At 38.6% G+C, this 13,642-nt stretch overlaps 2 long non-coding RNA genes across 2 annotated transcripts; both read right to left on the bottom strand.

Moving 5' to 3' along the window:
* Positions 1-802: 802 nt before the first annotated feature.
* Positions 803-2,024, bottom strand: LOC131637505 (uncharacterized). Its single transcript, XR_009294350.1, has 3 exons — positions 1,460-2,024; positions 1,220-1,249; positions 803-1,109 (listed from the first exon to the last, which is right to left on the bottom strand). It is a non-coding gene; the product is annotated as an uncharacterized LOC131637505 (long non-coding RNA).
* Positions 2,025-10,767: 8,743 nt separating this feature from the next.
* LOC131637503 (uncharacterized) lies at positions 10,768-12,180 on the bottom strand. The gene is made up of 2 exons (XR_009294349.1): positions 11,242-12,180; positions 10,768-11,152 (listed from the first exon to the last, which is right to left on the bottom strand). It is a non-coding gene; the product is annotated as an uncharacterized LOC131637503 (long non-coding RNA).
* Positions 12,181-13,642: the final 1,462 nt, after the last annotated feature.

The raw sequence follows: 13,642 nt of genomic DNA, 5'->3' as shown, positions 1-13,642 counted from the left end.
AGACGATTAAATAGGGGCAGCTGTCATACCCCAAATTTGTCCTACCCCTTTAACTTTTAACTGGCTTAAGCTTCTCATGTTACCTGCATACCTTCCATTAGGTCATCTAACACATCATGCATTCATTAATCAATAAACTTGGCATTGGATCAATGATCTGGGAAAGAGTCGAGTTTCATTTCTCTGTACCGGGTGATGATGGACTAAGAACTCGCGACCTTCACTGGATTAGGGTTTGTTGTGGTTATTTGAGATACAAGTTATCTTAGTACAACTAATGTTTACTTGAGTTTCTTAATGAAGAACTTCGAGAGAAGCGTTATGGTATATTTAAAGGTGGCAAGTCGGTTGAATTTTCTATGCAAAGTTGAATAAGAGCCATTTTTCATATGCATATCGTGAAAGGAGAAGATAGAGTTTATTCCTACAAAGGTTTGAATTTTGGTCAACAAAGTCAACTAGAAAGGGTTGACTTTCTGGTGACCGAATCCTTGGAAATCCACTTTACTTCATATTGAGTATTACTATTCAAGTGGCTATTATATTGAGAAGCATTCCATCCAAGACATGACGAATTCAGAAAAAGGAAAGAGATCTAAAGATAATCCCATTCGGCATAAATTGACACTTGGTCTACAGGTCGACCTAGGAAGGTTGACATTTGCTAACTAAGTCATGTGGATCTCCTCATTCAAGATGGGATATGGGTAATTTCATTTGAAAGGCTCTATACTGATAGTAGATATTGAAGCATGAAGAGAAATTCAAATTTGGAAAGAATAGAAGTAAAACTTCATCTGTATTTGGTTGAAATATAAGTCAATACAAAAGTCGAGTGTCTATACATCCATTTCAAGTCCCTTTACTAAGGTCCAAATTCATTCGATCTATACATTCTTTCAATTCCCATTATCATTACGACATCCAAAGTTCATCCACAATTACACAAAATCAATTCCATGTTATTACACTGAGACATTCACATCAAAAACTACAAAGAAAATATCCTAATCCTATTCTAGACACACTTCCGATTTTGCTATTTCGATCTTCAAGCTTTATGACCATAAGCCCACCTTCTGTTCCCATTCATTGAACCAACCTGCTGCCTGCATGTTAAAAAACAGCATAACCAATCACAATACATACACAATTCAGCAGCTTCCTATCATAACAGAAAAGAGAAATCGGTGGAAAGAGTGGCAACAAAGATAACTACCCTCGTGTCGACTTAATCTCAGCCTGCCATCTGAACAAAAAAACAAGAGCAATGTCATACAGAGCATGCATAAACCAGTTACAATAAATCCCTAACCGCATTCGAAACCAAAACAGTTACATACATGTTCACTTCGCATCATGCATACAATCCAATATACAAGTAAATCGAAAGAGAAGCCCTAGAACAGAAATGCCAACAAACTCGGGAAATTGTGCAAGTTCAGAATTCATAGCTAACCTTTGGTTCTCAATGAAGCTACAATGCAAGGAATCAATTAATGGTTTCAACTTCGAACGTGTTCGCCACTTATACAGACTTGCAGCATCCATCAAATGCAAAAGCCAATCAGCATCAGCTCACCAAACTAAACAACAAAACTGCAGCAGAAAATCCTAACACCAATTCATTCAGGAAAAAAACAATTCAAGTCAAAAACTGTAACCTCATAACAATCCTACCACTCCACTGCCCTGCAAGTACTTCAGTTAGTGAATCAGTCTCAAACTTCATAAGCTTACCAAACAGCCCTGCATCCAGTCGAATAAATCAGTCCAAAAAAAAACCAATACAAAGACTAACTCAGTTTCTACTTGTTTTCAGCATTAGGAACCAATAGTCACCAACTGCAGTTTTGAACTACCAACTTACCAACAGCATTTAACTAGCCTTTTTCTATTTTGATTCACTAACAAAATTTCACAATGAAACTAATAGCCATAACAGAAAAGCAGTTCCAACAGAATTCACTATTGCCCTAACCAACTAACAGTTACTTTCCTAACCGTTTCTAACTGAATCCATAACAAACCTCCCAACCGATTCCTAACAACCTAACATTCAGTTAATTGAATCCTAACCATTCTAACAGAGAGAAAACAGAAAAAGTCAAAAATAACTAACCTTGAGAACCGATTTTCTTCATCCCTATATAACAGATTTCTTCTTCATCCGTCAGCTGCTAGCCACCCCTTATCCATAACAGAACTCACGCCTCATTCACAGACCACACTTCATCTTCTTCACTTCAATTCACCTTCTTCAATCTCCATTTTTCTCTCATTTTCACCACCTTCATCTTCACTTCACTCCACCATCTTCACTCTTCAAACTTCAAGTTTTCTCTGAATCTTCACCATCACACACCACTTTATCACCTTCACTCTTCCATTTTTTCACCTCAGACACCATTCACCATCATTGATTACGAACTCTAACAGAAAATTCTCCAACAATCTTCATCACTTTTCATCACAAACCTCAATCTTCAAGAAATCTCCATCAAAAATAATCCCCGAATCGTCACGTTCTTCATCATAGATATCCTGCGAAAAAATCAGAGAATATTCACGGAAAGAATCTTCCGTTTCTTCAATTCCTCAATCAACCATAATTCTGAACCTTCTCCGTAACCTTTGATCCAATTCTTCATCATCATAGTCGAATCTTCATCGTCATCTGTTCATTATCAACGCAGAGAGTCGCATCATTAATCTTCTTCACTGCAAACAACATCAAATTCGTAATCCATGGAGGTCACAGCAAGAACAAAAAAAGATCGCGATAACGCATTGAGAAGAAAGAATCTGAGTCGAGAGGTTGTTGAGTCGAGAGAGGGATTAACGGAATCGAGTGAAGAAAGAGTCAAATCGGGAGAGACGAAGGAGATGAGCCGAGGTTGCCTCGCTTTGGTCCACGGTGGCGTTCGAGGGTTTCGATCGGAGATGAAGGGGGGAGTATGCTCCGCCGTTGGTGCGTCCACGAGGAAGAAGAAGGAAAGCTGAACGATCACAATCTAAACCCTATTTCCTCTTCTTTGTTTATTTAATTTTTATTTCTTTTAATTCAATCTTTTTTTTAATTAAAATCATGATAACAAAAATCTGTAACAAAACGTCATTGGGCTAAGGCGAATTCCTAAGTATACCTCCCATTAAGCCCACAACATTCTTTTTTGGGAACAAATCTGGAACAAAAAATAACTGGTTGGGCCGATCCCTTTGGGCCCTGCACCCGAGCTTCTCAGCACGCACCTATAATTCATCTTAGCACCCCCTGTTTACATTTTTGTTCTTGTTAAATTTAGGTATTGACATAGTTTTTGGTTACTAAATTTCTTTTGATAAAACAATAAAAGTCATGACTTTCTAGGTAGACTTAGGGGATTTTAGGATTAATTTTAGTCTTAGAATTTTCTCCTAAATGGCTCCTAAAAATAGTAGGTTTTTTAGGTTAATTTTGACATTTAATTTCCTTCATAAAAAACTCATAAAAATAGTAGTTTGTTTAGGATTAAAATCGACATTTTGGTAGTTCTTTGCTTCACTAAAAATACACAAAAATAATAGTTTTTTTTAGTTTAATTTTGCACCAATGTTGAATTGTTTTTGTATCATTTCCATGCTATTTTTTGTATTATTCTTGTGCGATTTGTTACTTGTTTTGGCCATATTTTTTGGCCTATTTTGTTAATACCATTTCAACGCTCCTTTTAGAATTTAGTCACCATGTTAACTTTAGACGTAGATTAGAATGACAATTAGGTTAGAAAATAGGTTAGTTCCCCTTTCTCATTTTCTTTTTCTTTTCAATCTTAAAATACTTAATAAAAACCTGACAAAGATCATACTGTCACACTTCTGATATATGGTGGGAAATGAATGATTAGGGCGTAGGCCCCGATGTACGTTCTTCCCCACGTAGTAGAAAAGAAATGATTGGGTGTAGGCCCCGATGTACGTTCTTTTCTACTAAACGGAAAGAAATGATTGGAATGTAGATTTCGATGTATTTCTTATCCGTCATTTAGAGAATCGATTGTGGTGTAGAGCTCGATGTGCATTCTCTAAATATTCAAAAAAACAAACAAAATCCTTTTGGTATGATCTAAGTCACGAATAATTTCCCCTTTAAAAGACACCAACCAAAAACACTCAAAGCACTAATAAATGGTCAGATTTAAAACAAAGTAAGGAAGTGATGCGAAGCCTTGTAGTGGGTCTTCGTCATCATGGAATTACCCTTAAAAGATACAAACCAATTCTCTCTCTTCCCTCTTTTCTTAAGGGCATTGTTATCTCCGCTCCATTGCATCCTAGGTTGTCCCCTTATGCAAGAGCGCGAGCGTTAACTCCGCCCAACTAAAAAACACAAAAACAAACAGAAAATCTTTAGCCGAACTACGGCGCTCTGATTCCTGAAAAGGATACGTAGGCATCAAGTCGCGGGGCTTGAACGAGCACATTTGTAAATATTCCTTCTTTTCCCCGTATTTCTTTTGCATGCATTCGCATTTAGGTTTAGACATAGATACACACCCTTTAGATAGAAACAAACATAGGTGGATACCATCGAGTACGATGGGCGTGAGGGGTGCTAATACCTTCCCCTCGCGTAACCGACTCCCGTACCTTGATTCTCTGGTCGCAAGACCCTGTTCCTTCCTTTGTTAGGTTTCCTGGTATTCCTTTCCCTTATGGGATAAATATATTGGTGGCGACTCTGTTCATTTTTCGCGAGCGTGCGACAGCCGTTTGCGATGTGGGGAATTGACATGATAGGGATGATCGAACCGAAAGCTTCAAACGGGCATCGATTCATATTGGTCGCCATAGATTACTTTACCAATTGGGTTGAAGCTGCCTCTTACACCAACGTGACGAGACAAGTAGTCACCCGGTTCATCAAACATAATATCATATGTCGGTATGGGGTTCCAAACAGGATTATCACCGATAATGGGTCGAACCTGAACAACAACATGATGAGGGAGCTGTGCGAGGAGTTCAAGATTGAACACCACAATTCTTCACCATACAGGCCTAAAATGAACGGCGCTGACGAAGCTGCAAATAAAAATATCAAAAAGATAATACAAAAGATGGTGAAAACATACAAGGATTGGCACGAAATGCTTCCCTTCGCCCTACACGGTTACAGGACTTCGGTGCGTACATCCACAGGAGCAACACCATTCTCCCTGGTTTACGGTATGGAAGCAGTCCTCCCTATTGAAGTAGAGATCCCTTCATTAAGGGTCCTGGCTGACATAAAGTTAGAAGAATCGAAATGGGTAAAAACCCGTTTCGATCAGCTTAATCTCGTTGAAGAAAAGCGACTGACGGCTTTGTGTCACGGGCAACTCTATCAGAAAAGAATGAAAAAGGCGTTCGATAAAAAGGTCCGTCCTCGAACTTACAAAGAAGGTGATCTTGTTCTCAAGAAAATACTATTACCTCGACTTGACGCCCGCGGAAAATGGACGCCTAACTACGAAGGTCCATATATTGTAAAAACGGTGTTCTCAGGAGGAGCGCTAGTTCTCACTACAATGGATGGGGACGAGCTACCACACCCGATCAATTCTGATGCGGTCAAGAAATATTACGCCTAGCAAAGGCAGGATTATGGACCATAAGCTGAAGACAAACTACGAAGGATAGTGATTCGTGCAATCATCCATTTCTAAGGTCGAAGGATTACCGGGACCCTTGATAACAAAAAGAGCAACGGCAGTATTAATATCATTTCTATTTGTCATTTTCTTTTCTTGCATTTTGTACACTCGCCAATTCAAGGAAATATCAATAAAAGTTTCTTTTCTTGCATACCGCGTTTTTTTCATTTTAATACCATTTGCAAAGGTTAAATTATTTTCATAAGCTTTAACTAGGATTTAACATGAGAAATTTACAAACTTTCAATACAAAAGCAATAGGATAAAACTGCGAAATCTCCGGAAGGCTACATACGCCCTACGTTGCGATAACTCGAATCTAATAGAACTCTCTCACAAATAATAATATCAATGGATTATTCAAATACAATCTGAGCTAGGATTCACAAATAATTCAAAAGAGGTTAAGCAAAGGCAATGGGTGATAAGGAGATAAGGTGTTGGGGTTATCATACATAACCATTTACATACATGTATCATTTGCATGTGTGAACATCCATACACATACATTATACAAACAACAGGGGCACATGCACGCGCATAATGCATAAGCACGATGCATAGGCATGATGCATACGCATTCACAGAACAAACTTCTATATAGGTAAGCTTGCCCAAACCGGGGCAAGCAATCCAAACGGTGCAGGCGAAGTTGCTATGAGCATAGCGAATTAGCCTAAAAGGTGCAGGTGAGTTTGCTACAAGCACGGCAAACGATCCTAAATGGTGCGGGTGAATTTGCTACAAGCACGGCAAATGATCCTAAATGGTGCAAGTGAGTTTGCTACAAGCACGGCAAACGATCCTAAATGGTGCGGGTGAGTTTGCTACAAGCACGACAAACGATCCTAAATGGTGCGGGTGAGTTTGCTACAAGCACGGCAAACGATCCTAAATGGGGTGGGTGAGTTTGCTACAAGCACGGCAAATGATCCTAAATGAGGCAGGTGAGTTTGCTACAAGCACGGCAAATGATCCTAAATGGTGCGGGTGAGTTTGCTACAAGCACGACAAATGATCCTAAATGGTGCGGGTGAGTTTGCTACAAGCATGGCAAATGATCCCAAATGGTGCAGGTGAGGTTGTTATAAGCATAGCAAATAATCCTAAACAGTGCAGGTGAACTTGCTAGAACTATAGCGAGTGATCCTATTGGGGTTCACAAACTACGAGAAACTTACTAAAGTTATAGTAAGTAGGGTTCATAAACTGCGAAAGCTTGCTAGTACTACAGCAAGTTAATCACACAACTAACGGTAAATCCTCGCTATGTAAGACTCAGGCTTTAGCAGGACGATTCTCTCACTCACACTCAAGCACGAGGTAAATTTAGGGGTCTTCCATTATTTAATAATTCTTCGATTCGAAAAGCGTGAGACCTGCGTATTCTCACGCCGTTCAATCCAAGATAATTAAATAGGGGCAGCTGTCACACCCCAAAATTTACCCGACATAACTTACATCTGTCAATTTATAAAGGTGTTAAAAATTAGGAGCCATAGGGTTTAGTATACTTATTATTAAACTCGCTCTCCTATAAGACTCCCACATAAATTGGAAGAGGTGTGAACAGCGAATATTTAAGGTCCAATTCATTTTGGGCCCGTCTGTTCCTCGTCATTTACTCATTCCTATTATCATTTCTATTATTATTAATGTAGAAGTAATTTTAGTATTATTAGGATTACTAGTAGTGATTTTTATATTATTATTAATCTCTATTATCTACTATTATTATTATGGGTTAATATATTATTAATTAGTGTTATTCTTTACTATTATTCTTTATATTATCATTCTTATTTTAGTATTAGTATTATAGGAGTTATTATTGTTATTATTTTTAGTAGAATTAGGATTAATTAAGATAAGTATTGGCGGTCACTAGTATTAAATAAGCACTATTGTTGAGTATTATGATCATTTATATTATTAGAAATATCATTCTAATTAGGATTATTATCAGTTTTATTAGTTAATTAAGTGAAGTTAAAGGGGCTAATTGGCTAGCGGATCAGTTAACGGGCTGATGGATCAGAAGCTGGCCCAAACGTGTGCACTGGGTGACGAACCGGGTCAAACCAAACCCGACTACTATTCACCTTCTCTCCCAATCTGCTGCGCCGCTGCCTCCAACCACACAAACCCTAATCTAACAACAATTGCCCAGGCCCAGAATCGAATCAAAGACAATCTTCAATCAATCAAATATTCACTAAATCAAAAATCTTAACATAAACAAAATCAAATCTTCAAACGCAATAACAAATGAATCAAATTTTATTAAAACAGAATTCGTTCATCAATTACAAAGACAATCGAATCAAAACGTAAACCTAAACCAATCTAATCTTTCTAAATCTAAGTTTTCCTAATTGATCTAAACCCTAGGCTATATAAACTAAAAGAAAAGAAATTAGAAGGGGTCGGATATTTTTTGCGAACGAGGAACATTGAGAACGCCGCGAACACGAACCTTCTTTCACCATGATCACCTGCAAAACGCACACACAGAGGAGGGGATTAGGAGAAGAGCTTACACGTTCCAGAAATCAAGAACACAAGGTAACCGGATCTATCACTTAGCTTAGAGATTTGCATGCTTGTGTGCTGTTTTTTTTGTTCCGGTTGAGTCAATTGCATGTTTAATTTGGGATTTATGGTATGAATCTGGGTTTATTTTGGGATACGGGTTATTTGTGTGTTTGATTCTGGGTTGTTGTTGAATATATGGGGCGGAGGAGATGAAGATTCATCGGAATCTTCATCTGAACTGGGTTTCAACGGTGGTTAGGGGGCGGCGCCACCGGCGGAGGCGATTTCCGACCGGTGGTTGGGGGGTTTTTTTTGGGTGATATTAGAAGAGAGAGGAGAGAGCGAAGTAGAGAGAGGAAGAGAAGAGAGAGAAAAAAAGAGAAGAAAAGAGAGTGAAATCGGAGAAAGGGGCCTTTTATAGACATAGGCGTTTTACAGGATGGAGACAAGTGGCCTCTCCATGGCCACTCGTTTGTATTGCTGAACATGATTCAGTACATCACACTTACCATACGTTTCAAATCAAATGCATCTAGGCTGTTAGATTTTAGGGAGTGTCCCCAGATCTGGTTACACACCATGATCTTGCATTTCTCGCCACACAGGATCGCCTGGATTCAATGTAATATTGGGCCTAAACCTTTGCTCTTAACACCTTTCAAATTACTAACGCCCAACAAATCACACCCCCCCTCTGCGTAAGTAAAAGAAACCCCATGGGCCTAAAGCCTTTGCTTTTCACACCACCCTAATTTTCTACCCAACAGTAAAATACACCCTTGTGTTAAAATAAATAAAATTTGATTTATAAAACTAATAATTTTTTATATGATATTTTTTATAATTATTTAATTATTTTTTTTTTGGATAACTCAACATAATTTTCTCCTCGACCCGACTGAATCCATTGGTCGCATTAGACGAGAAATAAATTATTCTGATTAATTTATAATTTAATTAACTATCATCAATTCTCTCCTCGACCCGATTGAAACTATCAGTCGCTTTAGACGAGAGGTAAAAATATACAAACTAAAATATATTTTAATTTGCTGCCCGTGATGATCGATCTATCGATCTGAGCAATCAGCAATGTCCGTAATCCGTTAGCTATACTGACCAAACCTATTGGTCACCGCATCTAACGGTGCCAAATCAAATCAGGGTTGTATGCCAAACCTCAAAACATTTCTCCACATTCAAATCAATTTCAAAACTGCGAATAGGCCATTCAAAAAGCCTTTAAACAATTTCAAACCACAAATTTCAATCCTAAGGCGTACAACCCTGTGCCTGAACTACATTGACTCTGATCCTCCATAAGGAGGTACGTAGGCACTTGGTAACAAGGCGAGTCTCCCCCCTAAAAATCTCAATTCAGTTTTAAATCTTAATTTTTGCCTTTTTCATTTCATTAGCCATAAACCTTTATCTTTGCAATGTTAGCCTTTAGGAAAGGGTTGAGGGTGCCTAACACCTTCCCTCAACCTGATTGTAATAACTTACCCTGAATCTCATATCTGCGTAGGGTTTCCTATTCGCCCTTCAGAATAGGTGGCGACTCTAAACCTTCAAATTTAAGGCAGGTTGCTACACCCAGATCAGCCGGAATATCTCATTTCGATGCCCAGATCGACCTAGACATCTATCCCCGATTCCTGTTCGGAAGACATCTACTACGTCTGATACCCTGATCAGTCGAAGATGTTCCTTCTCTTGATGCCCAGATCAATTGAAGTTTTTTCCCCCTGCCTGTGGGGTTGCCTGTTCCTTCTTATTGCAAGTTGGAGCTACTTAATTATCCAGATCAAGTGAAGTTTTTTCCATCATCAATGGGGTCGCCTGGTTCTTATTGCAAGCTGGATCAGTTAATTATCAAGAGCGCAAATTTTCGAGTTCATTCTGGTATTCAATCTCCTTCAACCATGACGGTTCGAAACTATCATTTCTCTCTCGTCAGGTTCAAGAAGTTTGAATAGGGGCAGCTGTTGCACCCCAAAATTTGCCCTCTTTCTTTGTGCCATAAGTTATGAAAGGACGTTTATTTCGCCATTCTAAAATTGAAGAGAATAATAAAAGGGTTTCTCATCTTCATTCAAGTTTGGTTCAACTGATTCTTCTGTGTGCATTGAAATGTGAAATAGGGTAGGTTCATGGACTTCTTCAAGTTATAAGTTTGTTTACATAGAATGACTGGATCTCATGTTAAGAGGTGTTTCTATGTCTCAATCCTTATTTCTATTAAAGAGGTCCTCAAAGCATTATGGTTATGCAAAATCGTTTATTGAGGAAGACATTTTGTCAAGGCATGATATATGACTTGAAGATTCATTACAATTGAGACATCGTTGTTCTTTCAAATTGATCGGGTGATTGAGGTTCAAGTCACTTTGGTTCGAGAATTGAAGACAGGTTTTCATTAAATAAAAATTTCGTATTCATTGGTGATTACTTGATGTCACGAGCGCAAATTATTCAGGAGCATATGTTTGTTCATGATGGCTAAATTCGGTGCATACAAGATTGAAGGATAAGGTTTCGTTTGAGAAATAAGGTGTAGTTTGAGGCATTCATTCAAAGTTGAAAATTTGATCAAAGTTGTTAAAGTTGAGTGAGGTTTATAAGTGTGGAGAGAAAATACATTTGGATTTCAAAAAGAGCAGGTTCCAAGACCGCATAGCACAGTTTTAATTTGGATATCTTTCACGGTTCTAAGTTCAATTCAAAAATCCAAATGTCTCTATTACATTCTTACATCCATAATTACAAAAAGGAAGGTTTATAATTGCCACCGCTGCACCGAATGCCCATCAACTTGCAGCATATCTTGTTCAAAATCCCTTCAATTCTAAACCGGTCCAGGTTCTAAACTGAGTGGTGCTCCATACTCTTCAAACCGGAAACAAGCAACTTGCATTCATATCTATTCAACAAAACCAGACCTGCAAGTGCACAATAATAAACCGGTTCACAGAAAAATACATAACAGAACCAATTGGAAAGGGATAAGAGAACAAGAAAAATCACGAACCACTCTTCACATAACAGAAAAATGTAACAGACTCTCTCTTCAATCTCAATTCTCCATCATCTTCATTGATTCACCTCTCCAGAACTTCTTCAATCTACATTCGATCTTGACCACACCTGAGGATCCTTCTCTCTCGCTGAATTTTCTCCATCAATTCTAAAACCTTTTGCTCTTACATTCAACAAAAAATGCTCACCATAATTGTTCATACACCTTCAACAATCATCTTCTTCATAACACCAAGATAACAAAAAAACCTCTATCATCAAAACTCAGAAAAGAGAAGGAGAAAATGGTAACAAACCTGTAACAAACTCAGGGAGATTGCTTCACGCTGCATCAAACGCGCCAACAACAACTTCGTTCACCAATCCCGATCAATCTTCAAGAACTCTCATCACGATTATCATCCAGGATTCAATGCAGCTTCGCTTCCTTCATCAACAACATCAACACAGTTCTTCGATCTTGTCTCCTTCTTCTTCAATCTTCACGACGACTTCAATACCGTAGCAATAATCGTGAGTCATCTAGCACCACTACAATTCCTGCATACCTTCGAAGCAACATGAAGAAACCTCAAATGAGATGAGAGAGGGAAACAATTCACAGCGGCGACGTAACAATGGCTCATCGGAAGAGAAGAGAGATTGAACGGAGAGAGAACTGAGATGAGTTCGATGAGAAGAGGAATGAATGGAGAGAGAGAGGGATACGTCGCGCTATTGGCTTGCATCGAAGGAGATGAGCTCGCCGGAGAAGAAGCCTCTCGGCGCCGCCGTTCGGTCAAGTGAGGAGAGTGAGAGCTGTCTCCTAATTTCAATGGTGACATTCTGAAAAACCCTAATCCTTCTTTTAATTTCATGTAAATCTTGTTAATAATGAATGTCAATTATCTTCAACGTGATTAATTGAAGCTTATTGTTATAATTGATGTTAAGATCTAATTAATTGATATTAAGTGGGATTAAAAGGAAATCTGGATATTAATTGAGAAATTGGAATCTGAATCATAATAATTTTGAATGGATCAAAATCATCTCCTTGGGCCTGCGCATAAATTGCTGTCTACACCTCCAGAGAGGCCCACACGCCCCTCACTTTTTCTGAATTGGACAAAAATAAACTGTTTGGGCCATATTTCCTTGGGCCTGCGCCCTGTTACTCTTTGCACCATCAATTTCACCTTAAACCCCTCTGTGTGTATAAAATTCATATTAGATTTAGTTTTTTTAACTAGTTTGCTTTCCAATATTTTTAGGATAGAAAAAGGTATGAAAAACAATTACTTTTGTTAGATTTTTTTTAAGATAAAAGATAATATAAAAACATGTAATATTTTTCTTGTTTTGTTAAAATTTAATTGCTTTGTTACGTAGCTTTGTTCTAAAATGCTAGAAAATGTCATAAAAATAATATGCTTGTTAGATTTTGTTCTTAGAATTTAATGAGAATTCTACCTCTATTTTGTTTTATAATTCGATTAAGCAACTTTGTTCGCCTTTCCTTGTTATTTCTAATAAGTGTGCTAGCTTATGCAAGGTACTTTGAGAGAGTTCGATTGGGATTCCATGGCGTTGTGTTCCACTTTATTTGTGGGACACAAACTTATTCTTGATCTCTCATCCATTAAGATGTATTCCTGTATTGTCAGGATTATATGTCTTGCAGGTTGCTTGTGTGGTTGTGTTTGATATGCACCACATTGTTGTTGTGATTTATTTTCACACCGCTTATGCTGGACTCCTGGCTCTGCTGGATGTTAGATTACGTGAAGTTTCTTAGTTCTGCTTGCGTTGCTAGCTCACTGCGGATTTGCTATCCGCTCGGTATCCCCTTTGTCCCTTTTACTCTTTCGCGCACCATATCTTTCCATGAGAAGTAGGGTAGGCATGCAGCATCATATTGCCATGAGAAGTAGGACCTAGGCATTCATCTGGCCAAGCCCTCGAAAGAGGCTCTGTTTTTGCTTGTTTATTATTCCTTGCTTCTTTCTTTTACTTTTAGCCTGTCTCGGTTGGCTTTCCCCGTTGACAATAGCTTCGGGTGGCTTTCCCCGTTAGCTAATAGTCTGTGTTGTGCCTGTCTCGGGTGGCTTTCCCTGTTGACAGTAGCTTCAGGTGGCTTTCTCCGTTAGCTAACAGACTATGGCGTACCTGTCTCGGGTGGCTTTCCCCATTGACAATAGCTTCGGGTGGCTTTCCCCGTTAGCTAAGAGTCTGTAGTGTATCTATCTCGGGTGGCTTTCCCCGTTGATAGTAGCTTCGGGTGGCTTTCCCCGTTAGCTAAAGCACTTCCCCTGTCCCCAGGTCACTGCTTCGGTAGTTTGCTTGCTTTACGAGCCGAGCTCGTTTGTGTGCTGCATTTGCATTGATTACTACTTCGGTAGTTTGTTTGTTTC

The sequence above is a fragment of the Vicia villosa genome, unplaced genomic scaffold, assembly GCF_029867415.1.
Source record: "Vicia villosa cultivar HV-30 ecotype Madison, WI unplaced genomic scaffold, Vvil1.0 ctg.002015F_1_1, whole genome shotgun sequence".
Taxonomy (NCBI): domain Eukaryota; kingdom Viridiplantae; phylum Streptophyta; class Magnoliopsida; order Fabales; family Fabaceae; genus Vicia; species Vicia villosa.
The sequence above is the reverse complement of the archived record's forward strand: the minus strand, read 5'-3'. Positions and strand labels throughout refer to the sequence as shown.